The sequence below is a fragment of the Trichosurus vulpecula genome, chromosome 1 (genome assembly GCF_011100635.1).
Source record: "Trichosurus vulpecula isolate mTriVul1 chromosome 1, mTriVul1.pri, whole genome shotgun sequence".
NCBI lineage: Eukaryota > Metazoa > Chordata > Mammalia > Diprotodontia > Phalangeridae > Trichosurus > Trichosurus vulpecula.
The window spans coordinates 458,351,903-458,375,448 of NC_050573.1; the positions used below are offsets into that span (position 1 = coordinate 458,351,903).

At 37.0% G+C, this 23,546-nt stretch overlaps 1 non-coding gene across 1 annotated transcript; it reads left to right on the top strand.

Moving 5' to 3' along the window:
• Window positions 1-2,358: 2,358 nt before the first annotated feature.
• LOC118835072 lies at window positions 2,359-2,461 on the top strand. Its single transcript, XR_005009424.1, has one exon. It is a non-coding gene; the product is annotated as a U6 spliceosomal RNA (small nuclear RNA).
• The last annotated feature ends 21,085 nt before the right edge of the window (window positions 2,462-23,546 follow it).

Below are 23,546 nucleotides of genomic sequence, written 5' to 3' on the forward strand. Positions count from 1 at the left end.
TTTCCCCTGTAAGGATTATTTTTGTTTTATCCCCCAATTGTGCAATGTTGTTTCATTGTTATAATTATCTTTGGTAAAATTATTATGGTTTCTATGATTTATTCTTTGACATACCATTTTTTTTTTAAGAATTAAGTTACTTAGTCTTCAATTCATTTTGAGTCCTTCATTCCTTGGCTTGTTATTTAATATAATTTTACTGTATGTGGTATACTAACTATATATATTATACTAATTGTAAGTAGTATGCTAACTATACATAGTAAGATTTTTCTGTTTTTGTGCATTTTTGAGTTTTTATGCTCTAATATGTGGTCAGTTTTTGTGAAGGTTTTATACAGTGCTAAGAAACAGATAAATACATGTGTATGTATATATGTGTTTGTTTATGTGTACATGTGTATATGTACATACATACTTCTTTATGTTCCTATTCAGTAATGACCAAAGATTGTCATTGTTGAGGTCTGAAAGGTGTACATTGATGTCCCCAACTGTTAGAATTTTACTGTTTGTTTTTCCTCATAATTTATTTAGCCATTTGGTAACTAAATATTAAGTTCTGAAATTAATTATTGTCTATGGTATATTTTATCATCATGTCATTACCCCGTTTAATCTTCTTTAATCAAGTCTATTATTGCTATGGACTTACCTGAGATCACAATTTCTACCTCTGCTTTTTTGAGTTTAGCTGAAGCATAATGACTTTTGCTTTTAACCCTTCTTTCAATTCTATGTTAACTCTATGAGATTCTTTATATTTCCACTATGCTTCTTGTAAATAATATATTGCTGCATTGTGGGTTTTTTTTTTGTTAGTTTGGGTTTTTTTTGGAAGGGAGAAGGCAGGGCAATTGGGGTTAAGTGACTTGCCCAAGGTCACATAGCTAGTAAGTGTGTCAAGTGTCTGAGGTCAGATTTGAACTCAGGTCCTCCTGACTCCAGGGCCAGTGCTCTACTCACTGTGCCACCTAGCGCCCCGCATTGTGTTTTCTAATTCATTCTGTTATCCTCTTCTTTTTTATGAATAAGTTCATCCCATTCACACTCATGGTTACAATTATTTACTGTGTATTTCCCTTCATTCTATTCTCTTATCCTTTTCCTTCTCTTTGCTTCTTGCCCCCCTCTTTACAAAGAGGATGGTGGTGAGAGGAATATGCTTAGAAGCAGTTCTCTGTGCTTGATTAACCTGTTTCTGCTGCCCTAGCCTCCTTCCTCCTCCTATCACCCAGATCATAATCACTGATTCTTACCCTTTATTTACTTTAAAAACCCCTCTTTATGACCTACACTTTGAGGTTAGAGTTTATTTTGCTGATGACTAAATCCTCCTTCCTATTTCCTCCTCTCCTGCCCTCCCATTCCTTCATTTTTCCTAGTTGAGTTGAATGTATCTCTACATCAAACACTGTGTGGGTCCATGTGCACATGTATGTGGTACCCTGTTTTGACTGATTCAGAAGAAGATGAGGTTCAAGTGACACCTGTTCCTCCCACTTCCTCCTCCTTTGTTTTTATAGTCTTCGGCTTGAACACTCTGATTATATGAGATAGCAAATACCTTATCTTCCTCCTTTCTTCTGTAATGTAGCCCTTTTCCCCATTTACTTTATTCTTTTAAAATCACCAGAACATATTTCCTCATCACTGTTTGGTTTGGTAATCATCCTCAATCCTTAGAGTCGTTGGGAAGAGTTGTGTTATATTTCTTTTTTTGCTCCACCATCTTTGATGATAAATTCGTTCATTCCTTTCACAGACAATCTAGGAAAATCCATTTGTATTCATTGCCTCAACATCTTCACCTCCTAATTACTTCTTAACCCCTTGTAATCTGACTAGTGCTCTTACCACTTGACTGAAACTGCTCCCTCCAACATTATCTACAATCCTTTAATTGCTAAATCTGATAGCTTTTTCTCAGTGCTCTTCTGTCCTCACTTCTCAATAGCTTTTGACACTGTTGACCAACCTCCTGGATACTTTCTTTTTGTTTGATTTCTATTGCACTACTCTCTCCTAGTTCAGCAACTACGTGTCATCCCTCTAATGTCTAATTTGCTGGATATTATTTTCTGTTCCTCAAGTATAGGTGTCCACTGAAGCTTTCTTCTATTTCCTTTTTTCTCTCTACACACTCTCTCATCAGCTCTCACGTGGTGATCTCATCAGCTCTCATGCATTCAACTATCATGTCTATACAGACAACTTCAAAACCAAACAGCCAGCTCCATTCTCTCTCCTAAACTGCAGTCCTAGATCAACTGTCTGTTGGACATAGCAATCTAAAACAGTATTCATTATTTCTCCTCCCTTAACCTGAATCTCCTCTCAATTTCTTGTTTCTAGTAGTTGCTTCAGCAGCACATATACTAAAATTTAAGTGATACAGAGAACAGCATACCCCTTTTACAAGAAAGAAATTATATGCATTCATGAAGGATTCCATATTTTTATTAGATGATCATGGAAGAAGTTACTTGTCAGATCTATGGCTAGGGGAGGACAATTTTGATTACATAATTTTTTTTTTTAAAAAAATTTGGTACTAAGGGGCAGTTAGGTGGTGCAGAGAGTAGAGCACCAGCCCTGGAGTCAGGAGGACCTGAGTTCAAATCTGCCTCAGACACTTGACACACTTATTAGCTGTGTGACCTTGGGCAAGTCACTTAACCTCAATTGCCTTCCCTTCTCCCCTCCAAAACAAACAAAAAAATTGGAACTACAAAAGACACAATTCAACTAAAATTAGAAGAAAATCAGGACATTGGGGGAAAAATCTTTGCAGCAAGTTTCTCTGATTGAGGTCTAATTTTACACACACACACACACACACACACACACACACATGGAATATATTCAAATTGATAAGAATAAGAGCTATTTCCTGGTTAATAAATGTTGTCAAAGGATATATGCAGTTTTCAGAAGAAAAAAATCTAAGCTATCAATAGCCACATGAAGTGGTCTAAATCACTAATAATGAGCAAAATTCAAATGAAAACGATTCTGATGTACTACCTCACACCCGTTAGATTGACTAATTTGATAGAAAAATAACATGCTGGAGGGACTTGGGGAAAACAAGTACTTTAATGCATTGTTGGTGGAGGTGTGAACTGATCCAACTTCTCTGGAAAGTAATTTGGAACTCTGGCCAAAAAGCCATTGAACTATGTATACCTTTTGACCCAGATATACTACTATTACCTCTCTACCCCAAAGAGGTCAAAGAAAGAGGGGAAAGAGCCATATATACAGAAATATTTATAGCAATTATTTTTGTGGCAGTAAAGAATTTGAAACTGAGGGAATGTTCATCAATTGTGGAATGACTGAATAATTTATGCTATATAAATGTGATGGAATATTATTGTGTTATAAGAAATGATAAAGGGAGTGATTTCAGAGAAATCTAAGAAAACTTGCATGAAGTGATAGAAAGTAAATTGAGTAGCACTAGGAGAATATTTTATACAATAACAAAATATGGCAAAGACAAACAATTTTGAAAGAATTGGGGATTCTGATCATTGTAATGACTGATCATGATGCCAGAGGCTTAATGGTGAAACATATTTCCCACCTCTTGATAAAGAAATGGAGGATTGAGAGTGCAGAATCAGATGTGTATTTTTGAGAAGATAAACAATTCTGAAATTTGTTTTGCTTGACTATCCTTGTTTTTTATAGAGCTTTTGTTTTTCTTTCCTTCTCAATTGATTGTGGGTGAGGAGTTTAGGGGAATATGAGAAGGCAGATTTTTGCTGATTGAAAAAAATAAAACATGTTTTAAAAATGAATATAAGATCCTTTTGTCATTATTGTTGATTTCAAAAGATCATTTGACTCAGTAGAGTACAACATAGCCTCTCCTCAGACAAGGTGTTTACCACAAATATGTTAAAATCATAAAAGTTTATACGAAAGATGTATCCATAAAAATAATTTTTCCTATGATCTATTGAGTATTGATATGTAGGGAGCCTAGAAGAAAACATATGATTATTTTTCTGGGCCTCAGTTTCTCATCTGTAAAATAAGGTTGCTGGATTAGAGGTGATCTCTAAGGTCCCTTTCAGCTCCAAATGCCATCATCCTATTATCCTATGACCTACGACATTTGCTAGTTTCATGAAGGATATGCTACTCAGAGTCATCATAGAAGAAGCATTCTGTATTGACAGTGAAATGTTCTCCAAATGCTTCTCTTAGTAAATGATATTGTGCTAATTTAATTAAGCCCTGAAATATAAGGGTTGCCCAACAAAATCCATAGTCATTTGGAAGAAATTGGAATAAAATTATCTATACAAGAAAATCATAAAACTGTGCATGTTACCCAGATGATGATGGATGAGTTAGCCCATGTATGTATGTCAGATAAGAAAATATTTATAAAGCACTTAGCATAGTACCTGGCACATAGTAGGAACTTAATAAATGCTTGTTCTCTTCTCTTTATTTGTTAACTTGTATGTGGTCATGAATAATATGCTTTATTCATTGTTTTATCTAACATAAACACATACATACACATACACACATATGTGTGTGTATATATATTTATATATGCAAATATCTTATACAGATGCTGAAGATAGTGACCTGTATGCAGAATTAAACAAAAAAGGAAGAAGAAAAAGGGTGAATCACTTTTAGGAAATTGTATGTTGTTGTTGTTTTTTAATTATACTAAGTTGCCTATCTCTATCTGCATAAACTATGTGTACAAAACATCATGAAGCATTTTGTTATAAGAAGAACTAAGGTTACAGATGACTCCAAGATAATGGAAAGATGCAAGATGGAGGTTCAGTAGGTGTAGCTTATTATTAATGATAATCAGCATTTGAAAGTAGTGTAGAAGACATTAGTAAGAATATACACATTGAGTTGGCCATGAGGAGAGCATGAGGGATAACTGCTAGACAGTTGAGTGCTTTGTTATACCCCTAAAATATGATTACAATCAGAAGATCTCTAGTACATTCAGTGGATCCTTGGTGAAGGACTCATTGAAAAACACAATACTTGGAGCTAACTTCATTTCCCATCAGGAACTCTGCTTGGTTTTGACTTCAGGATCATCATGCTTCCCTCAGGATAAGTTCATCACCTGAAATCTCATTGTTTTGGATATTAATTTAGCTTTGATGATCAATACATACTCACTTTCTTCTCTCCTCTGATTGGAGAGCTGGAGGATAGATCAGTGAACTCCTCCCGTGGCCTCACTTTATAAAGGGCTCAGATTTTTTCAGATAATGACATTTACTATCAGCTGCTCTGCTTAGTTTCAATGTGCCAGGTCAGCCAGGTTTCTCTGGCATGCTACCCCTTTTCAGCTTTGTTTTGTGTATTATCTTCCTCCATTAGATTGTAAGGTCTTCAAAGAACCATCTTTCTCTTCCTTATTTGTATCCCCATCATTTAGCACAGTGCCTGGCATATATAAATGCTTAATAAATGTTTATCAACTATTGACTATGAATTCCAAGAGTCCCTTCTGGCAATATGTCCTTTTGTTATTGTTTGTGTTTTTGTTTTATATGTTGTAGGCTATTTGGCAAATCTTAGACTGTCTTCGGATTCATGGCTGTGGAAACATTCTGACCATTTGCTCAAACCATTCAGCTTAATCTGTGTACACAGCACCTTTATCAGAATTCACAATGCTTTTGTTTCTTTGCCAATCCAGTCACCCTGGAGATGGCCCACATTTGATAGTTGGACTGTAAGTGATGGTCAGAATGTTCTGCCCCTGATGTGTTGTAGATGCTGGCTGAAAAAGAAGCCAAGACACAAATAGTAGCAGGTTCTCTAAAGAACAGATGGAGCTGTGAATTAAAGAATAGCCTTCATGTGTGCACAGTATAGAAAGTACTATTGACCATGAATTGGTCTCTAGATATACATTTACACAGAAAATATATGTATATGTAATATTCTTTCATATTCAAAGATGAGACTCCCACTTTCATCACCCTCAATGAATTACCATCATTGATAAGAATATTGACATATTATCCTACATGACACATTTATTTAGGAAACCACTACCTCTTTCTCAATTTGTCATTCCTTTTCTGGGCACTGTCAGAATCATAGTCCTGTTTTTTTTTAACAACCATTGAACTATGATGTCCAAAGACAGAATCAGGCAAATTCCAGGTTCTAAAATTTTTCCTGAAGAACCTCTAATTTTAGATGTTGGGTTTTTTTCAGCCCATTAAATTCCAGTGCCCTCTGTGAATGTTCCTAAAATCATTTTTATTATCCTTTTTAAGCACCCACATGGCAGATTGGGTGCCTTCTGTTCTGATGTCCAAGTTTGAAAATTAGTTTCTCCATATCGATTGTGTAATGGTTACTATTTTTCTATAGCTAACTTTTAATTTACTTCTCAATGTTAAAACTGAATTTCTTTTGTGAGTTAAGAATCAAGTTGTTGAGAGGAAAGTGGACTCTTGCTGAGCAATGTGGGAAGTACTGGGAAGACCTGCAGTGTGTTATGACTTGGTTTAACCACTAAACACTAATACAATTTTAACAATAACTCTCATTTGAGCCCTGCATTTCTTTTTAAATAGAACTGAGAGGTTTGAATATTTTCTTCTTCATACATCATTTGGGCTGGTTGTTTCATTTTTTGAAATATTTACAGTTCAGGTATATTCAAATCCTTCAAAATTGGTATTTGAGAATGACGATAAGAATTTAATTAAGTTAAATGTAGCCTATTTTCTCACTTGTGGCCTGAATATTTGAAAGTCTTAGCTTGAATATGAGAACTTAAAATTGAGGGAAATGTTCTAGATGTATAGTGCATAAAATATAAGCCCCTTTCAATACTCTAGTTAATAGATGTGAACAATGGGCTTACACCTGCCGTGTATGAGTGGGAAAAGTAGCTTAGGCAGGTCTGCGGGAACTGGATCACTGAAGGTCTTGGAGGTCAGGAATGGAATTTTAAATCTACTTCACTGCTTCACACAGAACAAGCATAAAGAATAAAGTCAGTGCAGTATGCTTTGAGACTAAGGAGCAAGCTAACAGGCTGATGGCAACCTTCTTCAAAAAGCCTTGCCAAAGTGCCTTCAGCCTACACTGTCTTACATTCTAAAGAAAGGGCATAGCATTCTCGTCTCCTGATCTTCACTGCTGATGAAAGCAGAGCCACAGGTGACCAAGAAGATGCTGTTTCTCTGGAGGGTACCTGAGGGAAAGCAAAAGGTTAAAGAAGCTCCAACTCCAGAAATTTTGCCAATAAATGGTCATCCTAGTACAAACTCATTCATTTTACTCATCTGCAAAAGCACCAACATGCTAATTGTGCTTAGCAAGCCCAGCCCTAGATCCAGCCTGTCTCACTTTATGGAAATTTTCTGCCACGGTCCCACCCCAGAATGGTTGGTATAAGATTCCTTGAAAGAACTTACGGTTTTGCATTTTCAAGAGAAAACAAACCAAAAAAACCTTCTGATTGTTCATACAGAGGATGGTCTCACCACCTAACGAGTAAACTAAGAAACAGTAGGGTGATCCACCAAAATATGAGTTATAAAGGGCTTTCCTCAAATAGGAATTAGTGGCCTATGGATACTCATTATGTATGGTTTATGACTAATATAATGTGTTTTATTGTTTCCATGACATTAGGTAGAAGTGTTCAATGATTGCCAAATAAAAGCTTTTGAGGATTTCAACCATTTTCATTTAATGCTTATTTTCTACTATTGATAGTAGAATGAATGAGTATCATCCCTTTATACATGGATGAAATGTTGACATCTGAAATAGGAGAACGTGTAGATGCTACCAAAATCATTCAAAAGTATATTTTAATCAAGAGAAGGGTGTTCGGATTCCTCAAGATTATGTATAAAAACCTATCTTTTTCTGGTAATCATCACAAAATCATTCTCAAGATAAACCTTTTAAAGAAAAGTAACAGCCTCTAGCCATGCTGAGTGGTTCTGAGGAGTCATACCAGTCAGCTTGGGTGAGAGTATGGCAGGTGATTTCCATAAACTGAAACAGATTGAAGTTGTAACCAGCACTAGTAAGCAAAAATAATATGCCCATGGCTTGTGAATGAATACTCAGAAGGGAATATTTTATTTAAGAATAATATCATTAGCAGTTGACAAAATTCATTAATTACTAATATGCAAAATCAATCAATGAAGAGGATAATCTAATTTCTAGCAAACGGGTGCACATGGTAAATATTTTGTTGTTCAGCAGGAAAATACTCATTTCTGGATAACAATTGAGTTTTGAGAGACCTTTGATAAAGCAGAGTGCTTTCAACCATGCCTTGGTGTGCTATTTTGATTAAAAAAGTAGCCCCTAAGGTAAAATTTAAATATATTTTTCATTTAAAAAAACCCCACCTTGTTAGTATATTTTCTAGCAAAAGCAAACAGTTCCTAAGAAGCACAGTCAACAATATTAGCAATAATTAGTAATAATGGCTATGAAATATTTATGTGAACAATGAACACAATTATTTCCCTTTAAAATTTACTTTGTAATCAAGCAAACATACTCTAAACCTGATCTTAAATAGTGCACTGGTGAGTGAACATTTTTCCATTTAATATCCTTGTTCGTTCTTCTAGATGCTTATTTGTATATTTCTATCGATGTAATAGTTTGCAAGAAAAAGAGCTCATGTCTCTGCCCGAAGGTGGAAGCTTATGAATATGCAAATAATGTTTTGATGTGATGAAGTTTTTCTTTGGAATGGAGCTGGGCCTTCTTACGTACGTTGTACTGAATATTAGCCAAGGCTTGGAAGGGCACAAAGCCAATGAAGAGCTAAGTTTTAAAAGAGGAAATATCTGAGAAATAGTTGCTTTTCTGGTTATAAAATACTGCATTGTTGAATCTGGTCTTCCTATTTAGATAAATGCTTTGTTGTTTAAAAAAAATAACTGCCATTTAATTTGTATTATAGAAAGGACTAGTGAACCAGCAATGTGAAAAAGTGTATGTATTGTCTGCACTGTTTGTTATAGTGCACTTCTTAAAATGCAAATTCTGGGAAACTTCTTTGAACATTTTTAATTTAACTTGGTGCCCATGTCCGCAGGGTTTAAAAATGCTCTTTTGGTGAACTCTGCAGAATAAACCAGAGTTTTATAATATCAAATCATTTTATATGTTAAGCACTAATTTTATTAAATAATTTATTAAATGATAAATGCCAAATAATAAATATTAAATAATTTTTATACTATTAAACACTGAGGAAATGTTGGGTAAATTCTTCATGTCACACATATAGGCAAGACACAAATCTTTGACAAATAGTATGTGGTAGCACAGTGGATAGAGTGCTGAGCTTGGAGTCCAGAAGACCTGGGTTCAAATGTGGCCTTGGACACTTATTAACTGTGAACTTGGGCAAGTCATGTAACCCTGTCTGCCTCAGTTTCCTCATCTGTAGAATGAGGCGGAGAAGGAAATGACAAACCGCTCCAGTATCTTTGCCAAGGAAAACCCAAACGACGTCATGGAGGGTTGGATGGGACTGAAACAATGGAATAACAGCAAATCTTATGCCACACAATATACTACTAAGATTCACTGTCCTCTCAGGTTCTTTTTAGCTTCTAGAATCATACCATGAAGCAGGAAGCTAAATGGACCACTGGACCTGTAGTCAGAAAGTATAGAGTTCAAATCCTGGTGCAGATGCTTACTTAACTGTGTGATCCCAGGCAAGTCACCTAACTTCAGTTTCCTTATCTATAAAATGGAGCTAATAAAAGAACCTACCTCAAAGGGTTGTTGTGAAGATCAAATGGGATGACATATTTAGAGTGTTTTGCAAACCTCAAAGTGTTAGATAAATCAAATTTTTAAATGTAGGGATGCAACCAAAGAATCCATTGCCAAGTGGCTTCCCTATTGGCCTTCCTTCACACAGATGATCCCAAATGCTAGAAAAGCACAATTTGGACCCCCGGGAAAAATTTCAATGATTCCCTTCTCCTTCTAAGAAAAAAATACTAACTCCTTGGCTTAATATTTAAAGTTTTCCATAATCAGTCTATCTTTCTCTACATTAGTACTGTTTAACTCACTCCCCTCCTGATAATATATATTCCAGACACGTTGACCTACTTGCCATCCCCAAACTATGATTAGATCTCATGTCCCTGCTTCTTTGTACAAACTGTTCCTCATACCTGGAATTCTGCCTGTCCTCACCCTGGGCCTCCTAGAATCCTTAACTTTGTTATTGCGCATTTCAGGTGCTTCTTCCTTGTGAAACTTTTTCTGGTTCTGTTAGTTGTTAGTACTCTCCCTTCTCTCTAAATTTCACATATGTATAGATATATGTACACACACATATGTATATCAGTTTACATTGACATCTATTAAAAAAAAAAGATGATCCAGTCACATGGAAAAAATGAGAGTAGCTGAAAGACAACCTCTGTGTTCAGCTGGCATGTCACCAAAAATCTAAAAAGATCTCTAGCATACTGGGTGGACTCCCTGTGACTAATGTGTAGCAAGACATGGACAAAAGTCCCACAAGTATGGCAGGCGTGGATGGAGAAGGAGAGGGGAATAAACATCTATTAAGTGCCTACTATGTGCCAGGCACTGTGCTAAGCACTTAATAATTCTTGTCTTATTTAATCCTCACAACAACCCTGTAAGGAAGGTCCCCATTTTACAGATTGACAAACTGAGGCTGATAGCGATTAAGTGACTTGCTCAGGACCACGTAGAGGGTAAGTGTCTGAGAATGGATTTAAACTCATAGATCTGAACCATTGGTGGCGATACCTACTTCAGTGAGATCACAAAACCATTTGAATATTCAAGTCTCCCTCATTGGTCTCTAAACTTCTTCGGTACAGGGATTATTTTTCATTTTTTTGTTTTGTTTTGTTTTGTTTCTGTATCCCCAGTGCTTCACAGAAGTAGCTGCTCAAAAAAAGTTTGCTGAGGTGCTGGTCTCTAGATATAGTGGGACATCTCACTTTTCCTACCTTTTCATCAAATACCGGGCAGCATACAGTGAGGTGGTATAAGGTAGGAATTCAGTGGGGAAGGAGAGAAACCCAATCATCCACTCCAATAAAAAGTTACCAATTATATCCACATCGAAGTATATGAGGTTTGACTACAAATTAAAACAAAATTTTAAAAAAGGAAGAGAGTAAAACTCATTTATAAGGTAATAGAATCTTTCTTTGCAGAGGATTTTTGGAAGCTATCCCATCCAACCCATAGCACTGCCTCTGTAATATTTCTAAACTTAGTCATTTAGCCCCTCAGGCTGGGAGGGGAAGATCCTCAGGGCTGCTGTTCCAAAGAGAAACAGTTACCATTGACATTGACTCTAAGCCATGAGGGCCCAAAATACAGCCATTAAGTGGAGCTTGGGCAGGGACCTATTGCGGTCCAATCTATGGGCTTCAGAGTGAATTAGGTTTAAGGTTTGGGAAGGAAAGAAAGAAGGAAGGAAGGAAGGAGGGAGGGAGGAAGAGAGGGTGAGAGGAGGGAAAGGGGGAAGGGAGGAAGGGGGAAGGAGGGAGGAAGGGAGGGAGGCAGGAAGGAAGGAAGGATGGAAGGAAGGAATGAATCTAGCCAGTAAACCCAAAGTTAAGTGGGCAGCTTCTGGCCATCAAAATTTACCTTTCTTTGGAGAGCAGAAGGAGAGGGAGAGGGTGAGGGAGAGGGAAAAGATGAGCTGAGTTACCCAACTAGCTGAGTCCCCATTGAGGCAGGGTCTCCCATTGCATTCTGGGCCATCTTCAGTCATCCTGATGAATATCTGGTCACTGGATTCAGATGGCTCTGGAGGAGAAAGTGAGGCTGGTGACCTTGCACAGTCCTCTCTCACTCAAATCAAAGTCAACTGCAAGTCATGTCATCATTTCCCTTATGCCATGGTCCTCTTTGAAAAGGAAGGATAAACACAACATCTAGCCCCTGCTTAAAGACCTTCAGAGATAGGTACTGCCTCCTGATACCTGCCTTCTGAAGTAATTAATTCCACTTTCAGACAGCTTCAGCGATTAAGGCTTCCCTTATAGCTAACACTTATATAGTGGCAAAGAGATTTATAAAGTTACTTCATTTGAGCCTCACAGCAACTCTGTGAGATAGGTACTATTATCCTCATTTTGCTGAGGATGGAACTGAGGCGCAGAGAGGTTAAGTGACTTGCCCAGGATCATACAATTGGCGTGTCTGAGGCAGGATTTGAACTCCAATCTTCCTGATTCCAAGTCCAGCACTCTATTCGCTGTAGCTCCTAGCTCATTACCAGTAGGTTGGCCCCTACGTGATAAATTCAGTGAGGCCCTTTTCCCATTTTCTGCATTGATGATGGTAAGATGACAGCAAAGAGGATAGAGAGGGCCAAAAATCACCCCTATTTTATCACCTATAAATATTACTTTAACTGTTGTTTTCCTAAATGTGACATTCTTCCAATGACCATTAAATATACTGATATTCTCAATAGAAATGAAACCAGAAGATAAAAGGAAGTTATCATTAAATCAAAGCATGACTCTTTTGTTTCCCTGGAGAGACAAAGGGATTGCACAACAATATCACGAACAACATTATTTCATAAGATGCTTGATCTGCATGCCTGACAGTGCTCCTAATGAGAATAAGCAAAAAAGACCATCAGAAAGAGAATTACAGCTTACACACTAACACTGGCTATAGAGGAAGAAGTTCTATGATGAACTCAACAAATTCTATGGAGGAAGTCAATATTGATATTCGGTGCCTTCATGTGAAGGATGGCATGGGGAACGATGGTGAAGAATATGTTGGAAAATATGGTTTTGAGTTAAGGAACAAAAGAGGCCAAATGCTTGTAGATGACTCAGGAACCTCATGCCTACATTATTATCAATACTTGCTTCAAGAAGAGTCAGTCACTAACCAACATCACAAAAATTAAGTTGATTGTACCTTAACAGTGAGGAAGCACCTCGAAAGGGAAATGGGACTTATTTATGAATCAGCAGACAGAATACTAATTTATGGGAATAAAAGTCAAAATGAAGAGCAACTTAGAAGAAAAGACAAAGGTGACAAGAAGACATGACTTACAATTACAACAGTTCTGGTCTAAATTCCTAATAATGTTCAAATAAGTGGTCGATGCTGAAAACTGGGAACTAGAGAAGAAAAAATACGTTGATTTACCTTATTACCATTTCCTACAGATGTCTATCCTGTATAAAACAATCACCAAAAGGAAGATCCTTGATTTAGACATGCAAAGAATCTTAAAGGCCATCTAGTCCAACCTTTCCATTTGTCAGTTGAGAAGACTAAAGCCCAGAGTGATTAAATAACTTGTTAGGAATCATTCAGAATTCATGACTAATGTAAAAATGTATTTAATAAGAATGTATGCACATATTGGATTGTATGCCATCTTGGGGAGGGAGGGTGGAGGGAAGGGGAGAAAATTTAAAACTTATGGAAATGAATGTTGAAAAGTGAAAATAAATAAATTAAATATTAAAAAAAGAATCATTCAGAATTAAGATTTAAAGTGGTATGAAAGATGCCATCCAGAAAAATCTAGACTCAGAAAAGAAGGTGGGACAGTCATGTTTGTGAGGGGTAATAGATGCATAGTCCAAATGTTGGGCTGGTAAATACAGAACATTAAAAAAGCCCAGAGGAAGGCCTGAAACATGTAGGGTGGGTTTATGAGAAGACATGGATTAAAGTCATACAGAATGGAAAGGTTAGTGATCTGCATTGTAAAATCATAGATTCATCAAAGCATTGAAAAAGAATATTGTATTGCTTCTTTAGCTGTCACATTGAGCTGCTGATAAGTTGAGATTACAGTCCCATTGTTCATTTTCACATGAACTGTACTGTCTAGTTCAGGGGTGGGGAATCTGCAGCCTCAAGGCCACATGTGACTCTCTAGGTCCTCAAGTGCAGCCCTTTGACTAAATCCAAACCTCACAGTAGCTCCTTATAACTTCTTGAATCAAATTTAAATTCCATTTAACATTTAAATGTTAAACATTACAACCTAGCTGTTTCCTACTTTTTCTGCTTCACAGAAATTTAGATTCAGTTAAAGGACTGCACTTGAGGACCTAGAGGGCCACATATGGCCTCGAGGCTGCAGGTTCCCCACACCTGGCAACTCTAGTCACATCTTCCCCATCTGTGCTGTAAAAGTTGATTATTTTGTACCTTGATTTCATACAACTTTTATTTATCCCTAAGATATTTTAACTTTTTTGGTATAAAATCTCAGCTTCCTCCACTGAAGTTCTACTTTGCTATCCCATTGTATTATGAAGGTGACCCTAGATTGGCAAAGATTTTGCTGGTGAAGAACAATCTCATAGCCTCATAGATTAAGAGTTGGTAGAGATCCAGAACCCATGTTGTCCAACTTCTAGCAACTTTTACTTTAGTCTGTGGTCCAGGGCCCCCAAGGGGCTCTCTGAGAGCTCTCTGGGCATTTAAAAAACAAATTTGATCCTAGGAGCTGACCCCAAGAGGATAATTCTCTGTCTTTGGTTCGTTGACCTCACCTGGAATCACTCCATTAAAATCTTTAAATACAGCTCACATTTGACTTGTATATAGTTTCCCCCAAATGTGGTTACCAGCTCCTGTATAGGCACTCAAAGAAATAAGGTAACAATTTATTATAAACAAGGGAAGGATAGTCTTTATTTCACATCATAGAAAATGCAGAAGATACAAAAGAGTCACAGAAACCCATAAACAGTCTCAAAGAACACATAAGTCCCCTCAAAGGCAACTCACCTGTAGATTCTTATCAGGGAAACATTTTGACATTCTGGAGGATTCTTAATCCTCCCAGAGTGTTCTACAGGTTCCTTCCAGACTTGTAGTGTTACCCAGTGGTTTAGATTCCCTTCCGAAGGCAAACTCATTTCAGGGCTGCTGAACAAGCAATCTCTTTCCCATTGGACCCACATTAGATGAATAACTCACTAGCTTTACTCTCTTGTAAAATGTTGCTCAGAAACTATATGGGTGATCTTTACCCAGGGATCACACTGCTTCAGGAAATTTGCTTCTCTCTCTAAAATGTTCAATCTTTGAAACTTTAGACTTGGAAACTCACAAACTTGGTGTAACCCATGAGGACAACCTCAAAGCTGACACAATCCAGGAAATCTTTCTATAGTTAGAGAACTAGGTTAATGCTTTGATCATGCTGCCTCAATACTTCAAAATTCGTTCTCCCTCCATACAAAAGTTTGTTTTTTACACATGTTATTCATAAACTATCCTCTCTGGCTGAGTGTACTCACATATTTGCCTCTGTTTCTGAAGGAAATCTGCCAGTTACTACCATCTCTTGGTTTGGGAAAGTTCATTCACAAGATGTCTCCCCTCAAGCCACCTGCAAGCACATGAAGCTACCATATACCGCTGCACCAGGGAAGCCATTTCTAGCTCTGATGGGGAGAAGACTTAGTGCATACTGTAAGTTCCACCTTTCCCCCTGTAATTTAAGTCCATTATTCTGCACACTAGTCTGTCTTCTGATCAGGAAAAAAAACCATAAATGAAGCCCAAAAGAAACTCAACAAGGCTCATTCCTTATAATCTCCTAAAGTTGATTGGAGGAATTCATCAAATTGATCAGTTTCTCTTCTGATCACCAGCACACCCCCTTCCTCATCATCCCTTTTATCATCAAAATGAGAAAGGCTTTGAATATAGACTCAGTGATAAACAATGCACTGTCCTAGGACTAGCCTAGTAGAAAGAGGCTAATCCGAGGAATATTTGTGACTTAGTGATGCAATTTTCTCACCATAGCAACTAATAAAACTATTAACTGTCAGCTACCATTTCCAACTGGATATCCTTCTAATAGACCTCTTAAATTCAACGTACCCCAAATTTAACTCATTATCTTTCCCTCCCCCACTCAACCCATCCCTCTTCAAAACATCCCTATTTCTGTCAAGGGCACTACTTTGATCCTTCCAGTCATCCGGCCATCTTCAACTCCTCACTCTTACTCACCCCATATAATAATCCAGTTGCCAAATCTTCCAATGTCTAATCTCCATAACATCTTTTGTAGTCATCCCTTTCTCTCCACTCACACAACTCCTACCCTTCTTCAGGTCTTCATTACCTCTTGGCTATGCTATTCTAATAGCCTCCCTGCCTCAAGTCTCTACCCTCTCTAATCCATCCTTCTCACAGCTGCCAAACTGATTTTTCCTAAAGTGCAGATCTGATGATATTACTTTCTTAATCAATAAACTCCAGTAACTCCTTATAACTTCTTGAATCATATATAAATTCCATTTGACATTTAAAGCCCTTTATAACCTATCCACCTCCTACTTTTCTTGTCTTGTTACACACTATTCTCCTTCAAAAGCGGTATGATCCAGCCCATTTGGCCTCTTTTTTAACATTAATTTTTAAAAATTTTGAGTTCCAAATTCTCTCCCTCTTGTAAGTCCTCCCTCACCCATTGAGAAGACAAGCAATATAATATCCATTATGCATGTGAAGTCATACAAAACATACTTTGCATATTGCAAAAAAATTAGCAAGAAACATAAAGAAAGTGAAAAAGTATGCTTCAATCTGTACTCAGAGTTCATTAGTTCTCTTTCTGGAAGTAGATAGCATTTTTCATCTTGGGTCCTTCAGAACTGTCTTGGATCGTTGAATTGATCAGAGTATCTAAGTCTTTCACAGTTGATCATCATTACAACATTGCAGTTACCACATACAGTATTTTCCTGGTTCTACTCACTTCACTTTGCATGATTTCTCATAAGTTTTCCCACTTTTTTTTTCTGAAACCATCCCCCTCCTCATTTCTTATAAGACAATAGTATTTCCCCACAATCATATACCAAAACCTGGACAGCCATTCTCTACTCGATGAGCATCCCCTCAATTTCCAATTCTTTTCGCCACCACAAAAAGAACTGCTATAGATATTTTTGTATTTATAGATCCTTTCCCTTTTTTTTATCTCTTTGGGATATCGACTTAGCAGTGGTATTGCTGGGTCAAAGCATATGTACAGTTTTATAGCCCTTTGGGCAAAGTTCCTAATTGCTCTCCAGAACGGTTGGACCAGTTCACAAATCCACCAACAGTGCATTAGTGTGCCAAATTTTCCATATGCCATTCAGTATTTGTCATTTTCCCTTTCTGTCATATAAACCAATTTGATAGGCTTGAGGTTATCCCTCAGAGTTGCTTTAATTTACATTTCTCTAATCAATAACGGTTTAGAGCATTTTTTGTGTGACTATTGATAGTTCTTATTTCTTTCCCTGAAAAATCCCTGTTCATATCCTTTGATGATTTATCAACGGGAGAATGGTTCTTTCATAAATTTGGCTGAGTTTCCTATATATTTGAGAAATGAGGCCTTTATCAGAGAAAGTTTTGCCAACTTAATACTTTTCACAAATGGCATCCTGTGTCCTGTATCTACCTGTCCATTGGCAGTCTCTGTTTCACCTCCATCTTTCAGAATCCCTAGTTTTATTCAAAGAACACCTTAGGGTCTACCTCCTTCTACATTAGGACTTTTCTAACCCATCCCATCCACCCCCACCCTACCCCAGCTGCTACTGCTTTCCCCCTAAAATTACTTTGTATGTGATATATGTATAATACGTACATGTTGTCTTTCCTAGACAAGGACTATAGACTCCTTGAGGTCAGGGAATGTTTTTGCTTGTGTCTTTATATCTTAAGCACCTAGCAGAGAAGTCTGATGCATAGTAAGTACTTAATGCTTGCTGATTGAGGGCTAAGACTGACAAATTAATTGAATCTTAATTGGAAGGGAAGTCAAGGTTACCTGGTTCAAACTGTACCTGAAAAAGGAATTTCTCCACATCTCTGAAAAGTAGAATCTAATATTTTTAACCTCCACTTTATCCTTACAACCTTCATTGGCCAAAAGAACTCCTATACACATAAAATTGTGGACACCTTGAAGTACTGAAATATAAAAGGAAACTTATTAGATTTTACCCATCATCCTTTACCACTGAGAACTCAGTATTATCATCCAATATATTATCCCTCCTAGCATGACATAATTTGTTAATTTTAAATTTAAGAAACAATGAACTGATGCAGAGTGAAACCAGCAGAACCAGGAGAAAAATGTATAGAATGACAATAATATTATAAACAGAAACAACTTTTAAAAAGACTTAGGAACTCTTATCAGCATCACAACCAATCATAATTCCTGAGGGCTAACAATAAAACATGTCACACACCTCCTTACTGAGAGACGATAATGCAGAATGAGACTTTTTTGGGGGAGGGGGAGGGGAGACTGGCCAAGATGTAGAAATTTGTTTTGCTTGATTATTCGTTTATATAATAGAGTTTTAATTTTTCCTTCTTTTCCTATAGTTGGGGGAAAGGTAGAAGGAAAAGAAGGCAGATTTTTGATGATCAAAAAAAAATTAAGAAAAAGACAAAACAAGCTTGATAAAATATTAATAATAATTGACATTTGCATAGTGTTTTAAGGTTTACAGAACATTTTATTTACCTTATGTAATTTGAACCTCCATAGCAATCCTGTGAGGTAAAAATTTCAGGTATTGCAATACCCATTTTACAAATGAAGAATTGAAAATCACAGGGTATGACACATAGTAAGCAGCATAGCTGGGAAATCCAGATATATTTTGACTGCAATATTCCCTTGAGATCAACGTTCAGATAAAGGATAAGGTGGATCTTATGGTCAAAGATTATACAAGAGAAGTTAGCCCAAAATAGACAGGAAGCTTTCAAGTACAGAATTACAAATAAAACGAGGAAGAATAAGGGAATTATCTTATGACACTAAAAACTTCAATGAAAAACATAGCTTGGGCAGAAATTTAACTAGAGTTCCTGAAAGAGATAAAACAAGAGTTTAAAAATGTTTTCACAAATTAAATGAGAGCACTACAGTAAAAAAAAATGGAGGCTTTCAAGTATAGAATTATGATTACAATGAGGAAGAATAAGAGATTTACCTTATGCTCCAAAACATCTACAAGCCAAATGTTCTCAAACCAAACCAAAACAAAACACCATAACTTGGGCACAAATTCCTCTAGAATTCCTGGAAAAGATGAAGCAAGAATTTTTTTAAAAAGCAACAAAAAATCCTGGAGACCAATGTAACCATACAATGAATTCATTGCTAAACTGAAATTTTTCAAACAGAAGGTAATTTGAATACAAATTGTAGCATTGTCATAGAATAAGAAATTAGCCATCATCCATTCAATCCCCTTTATTTTACAGATGAGAAACTGAGATCTGAAGAGTTTCAATAACTTGCCAAAGATCATTGAGGTAGTGTCAGAAGAAATATTTGAATCCAAATCATATGGGTAGTAATTGGAAAACCCAGAATTTGAGCTAATTTTGACCTGACTGGATTGATAGGCATCTATAATATTTCTATTTTGGGGCTATCACAAAAAGCACTACTATCAATGTTTTGCTACATATAGACCCCTCTTTGTTTGATATCCTTGGGGCATATACCCAGTAGTGAAATGGTGGTCAAAGGACAATAATTTTAGAGAATTTTATGTGAAAGTTCCACCCCACCCCCACCCCAGAACACCTGGATCAATTGGCAGCTCTACAAACTGTGTGCTAATGTGTCTGTCTTCCCACATCATCTCTAACACTGGCCATTTACATTTTTTTATTTCAAATATATATTTTTTGTGATCTTAATCATCAAAAGACGTATTTTAATTTGCTAAAAAAGAAAATTTACAACTTGTTTTTAAGAAATATATATCTCTGTGTATACATGTGCAAATATTGTATGTGTGCCTGTATATTCACATGTGTGTATATATATGTGTATGCATATGTACATGTCTATGTAATTTACAAGGTAGTCACAAAGCTGCTCTATTTTATGGCCCTTTTGGTACTTTTTTATTTTCTTCAGTGAATATTTTTGAAATGTTTTATCGATATCATTTTTAGAGTTGTATTTATGATGACCACTAGCTATGCCAGAAGAGTATAAGCTCTGGAAGGTTGTATATTGAAGAGGCTTTCAATAATGGCCCTAAGAATAGACCAAATTTGTTTTTCAAGGACCAATTTAGCTAATCACAGAGAAAAATATCACTAGTAGGCTAGCAGCCAACTGTTGAAACTTTTTGGCCACATAAATGCACGAAACAAAGAAAAATAAAAAATTACCATCAGGCCTGTGTGACCTCCTTCCATTTCTGCAGTCACAGTGACAGAGTAGCTACCAAATTGTGGAAAACAAAGTGGAGGGTGCTAAGAATTATACAATTTTTAGACCATTGACTCTGTGAAACAGAATATTGACCCAGGTACTCTGACTCAAAACCCATCACGTCTCACTGCATACCTTTATGTAACTGAGATGAAGCTAATTTCAAATGCCACAAAATGTGTGTATGTATATACATACATATATGTATATAAATACATACATACACTTGCACATATATTGACTGGGAGATACAGAGGTACTTCTCTCCCTCACCCATTGATAGTAAAGTACCCAATTGCTTTGCTCCTGATCATGATAGAGAACAGCGGGACCCAGTAGCAATTCTTTTGTGTCAAGACTCTATTAGGTACTATCTGGAATGGTACTAAACATGATCCCCATTCAGTATCACGATATTCAGTGGCTTATTTGACATAGGTCCTGTTTGAAGGCAAATACACGGATGATTGGCTTACAGTTTTTCAGCCTCATCACTCTCCTGAGCTCACAGTTTAATTGGGAAAATAATGTGCAAATTATGCACCATCTATACATGGAATAAATTGGAGATAATCACCTACCTCTTCTTAATCTCTTGTGTTTCTGTTAAGTCTGCTGTTTGTTACACAAGGCACTCAATATCCAGCTTCCAGGAATTTTTCACTGGCTTTCTCCTCTACTTCATCTCTCCCTCCTCACTTCCCTGTCTTCAGATCAAGCCTCAGCCAAAATCTAATCTTCTAAAGGAAGCCTTTCCTGATCCCCCTTCATCCAATCTGGTTCAGTCCAATAAACATGTATTAAATGCCTACTAAGTGCCAGACACTGCGCTAACCACTGGGGATACCACGAATGAAAAGAAAGACAGTCCCTGCCCTCAAGGAGCTTATAATCTAACAGAGGGTGACAACATACAAAGGGAGGCAAGAAAGGGAGTAGCTAGCCTGGGAGTATCTTGTTCTGTGGAGTTGAAAACAGGCATCTACTTCTGCTTCATTGACTAAACTAAAGCCTTTGACTATGTGGATCACAACAAAATGTGTCAAGTCCTCAAAGACATGGGAGTACCATCTCATCTTACTTGTCTTTTGAGGAACCTGTATGTAGGCCAAGAAGCAACAGTTAGAACTGAACATGGAACAATTGATTGGTCTAAGATTGGAAAAGGAGTATGACAACGCCGGATATTGTCACTTTATTTAACTTACATGCAGAGTACATCATGTGAAATGCCAGGCTGGACAAATCAAAAGCTTGAATTAAGGCTGCCAGGAGAAATATCATTACATATGCAGACAATATCACTATGATGGCAGAAAGTGAAGAAGAATTAAGAAGCCTCTTGATGAGGGTGAAAGAGGAGAGTATGAAAGCTGACTTGAAGCTTAACTTCAAAAAAACTAAGATCTTAGCAACTGGTCCCATCGCTTTCTGGCAGATAGAGGAAGAAGAAATGGAAGCAGTGTCAGATTTTATATTCTTGGGCTCAAAGATCACTGTAGTTGGTGACTGCAGTCATGAAATTAAAAGATCAAATCAGCTAATACTTAAAGAAATTAATTCTGACTATTCATGGAAGGTCAAATGCTGAAGCTGAAGCTTAAATAGTTTGGCCACATAATGAGAAGACAGGTCTCATTGGAAAAGATCCTGATGCTGGGAAAGATTGAAGACAAAAGGAGAAGGGGACAGCAGAGGATAAGATAGATAGATGGTATCATAGAAGCAATGAACATGAACTTGGACAGACTTTGAGAGATAGTGGAGGACAGAAAGACCTGGTCCATGGGGTCATGAAGAGTTGGACGTAACTGAATAACAACAACAATACAAAATTATTTGGAAATTTTTTAATCAAAACATTAAAATAAGCACCATTGAAATATACTAATAGTCAAGGTAAATACTTTTAATAAAATAGTAGCATGTATATTTATTTTAGTAACTTCTTGTTTTTTAATTTTTGGAGGGGGGAAGCAAGGCAATTGAGATTAAGCGACTGGCCCAAGGTCACATAGCTAGTAAGTGTGTCAAGTGTCTGAGGCCAGATTTGAACTCAGGTTCTCCTGATTCCAGGGCCAGTGCTCTACTCACTGCACCACCCAGCTGCCCCAGCAGGTATATTTATTAAAAAATTAGTCACATTGCTTCATCCTCTGGTAGCTTACATAATGATTAAAGCCATGTTTATTATACATGTAATGAGGAAAATTCTTAATAATAGCTCATACAAAATTCTACTCTAATGTCACATCATGACATGGAGGATTGCAGGTTTTATGCAGGTAGAAAGTAAATACAGATCCAGGGAAGCAGACTAGTTAAATTCTTAGAAACTCTTTACTAGAACACTCACTTGCAACTGGTAAATTTTTCTAATCACAGACATCTATTAGACTATCTACTAAGGCATACAGGGATTTTCTTCTATGTTAGTGGAAGCAGTATTCTCATCAGTGAAATCATAGATAACTTGAAATATTTAAGGAAAAGCTAAAATTTAGGATTATAAGTTCATAAATTTAGAGTTCAAGGATTCATAGAAGCCATCTAGTCCAAAATGAGGGGTTTTACCAAGGAGGAAACTGATGCTCAAGGTCACATAGGTATTTGGAAGACTCCAAAGGAAAGCATGGGAGGGAAGAGGTATTTGACTGCCCACCAAACTGAAGGTCTATAGAGCTGTTGTGTTGACTTCATCATTCTACACCTGTGAAACCTGGATAGTCTTCTAGAGCCATGTCAGGAAATTGAATTGCTTCCATTTGAACTATCTTAGAAAGATTCTGAAGATCCCCTGACAGGATAAGGGGACACAGACACAGACGTGGAGGTCCTTTCTTGAGTTGAATTGCCAAACGCTACTGCAGAGGACAACTCTGATGGATTGGCCACATTGTTGGAATGCCAAACACATGGCTGCCTAAAGGACTATATTATAGAGAACTCACGCAAGGCAAGTGCTCAAACAGATATCAGAAGAAGAAATACAAGGACACTCTCAAGGTCTCTCTGAAGAACTTTGGAATTGATTTTGAGACATGGGACATATTGGCACAGGACTACCCAGCATGGTGTGCCCACATTAAAGAAAGTGCTGTGCTCTATGAGCAAAGCAGAATTGCAGTAGCTTAAAAGAAACATGAAATAAGCAAATTTAGAGATATCATCACTCCAAATGATCTTTTGGCTGTTTGTGCCTGACCTGTGGTAGAGCCTTCTGAGCTTGTATCGGTCTGATCAG